The sequence below is a fragment of the Mandrillus leucophaeus genome, unplaced genomic scaffold (assembly GCF_000951045.1).
Source record: "Mandrillus leucophaeus isolate KB7577 unplaced genomic scaffold, Mleu.le_1.0 Scaffold49, whole genome shotgun sequence".
Taxonomy (NCBI): Eukaryota; Metazoa; Chordata; class Mammalia; order Primates; family Cercopithecidae; genus Mandrillus; species Mandrillus leucophaeus.
The window spans coordinates 167,286-168,324 of record NW_012105253.1 but is presented as its reverse complement, the minus strand read 5'-3'; positions in this window follow the sequence as shown (position 1 = coordinate 168,324).

The following is a 1,039-nucleotide window of genomic DNA, read 5'->3' as shown; positions in this document are numbered from 1 at the left end:
TCTCTTTTTTTGTTGTGTCTCTGCCAGGCTTTGGTATCAGGATGATGTTGGCCTCATAAAATCAGTTAGGGAGGATTCCCTCTTTTTCTATTGATTGAAATAGTTTCAGAAGGAATGGTAGCAGCTCCTCCTTGTGCCTCTGGTAGAATTCGGCTGTGAATCCATCTGGTCCTGGACTTTTTTTGGTTGGCAGGCTATTAGTTATTGCCTCAATTTCAGAGCCTGTTATTGGTCTATTCAGGGATTCGACTTCTTCCTGGTTTAGTCTTGGGAGAGTGTATGTGTCCAGGAATTTATCCATTTCTTTTAGGTTTTCTAGTTTATTTGCATAGAGGTGTTTATAGTATTCTCTGATGGTAGTTTGGATTTCTGTGGGGTCGGTGGTGATATCCCCTTTATCATTTTTTATTGTTTCTATTTGATTGTTCTCTCTTTTCTCCTTTGTTAGTCTTGCTAGCGGTCTATCAATTTTGTTGATATTTTCAAAAAACCAGTTCCTGGATTCATTGACTTTTTGAAGGGTTTTTTGTATCTCTATCTCCTTCAGTCCTGCTCTGATCTTAGTTATTTCTTGCCTTCTGTTGGCTTTTGAATGTGTTTGCTCTTGCTTCTCTAGTTCTTTTAATTGTGATGTTAGGGTGTCAATTTTAGATCTTTCCTGCTTTCTCTTGTGGGCATTTAGTGCTATCAGTTTCCCTCTACACAGTGCTTTAAATGTGTCTCAGAGATTCTGGTATGTTGTATCTTTGTTTTCATTGATTTCAAAGAACATGTTTATTTCTGCCTTCATTTCATTATGTACCCAGTAGTCACTCAGGAGCAGTTTGTTCAGTTTCCATGTAGTTGAGTGGTTTTGATTGAGTTTCTTCGTCCTGAGTTCTAGTTTGATTGCACTGTGTTCTGAGAGACAGTTTGTTATAATTTCTGTTCTTTTACATTTGCTGAGGAGTGCTTTACTTCCAACTATGTGGTCAATTTTGGAATAAGTGTGATGTGGTGCTGAGCAGAGTGTATATTCTGTTGATTTGGGATGGAGAGT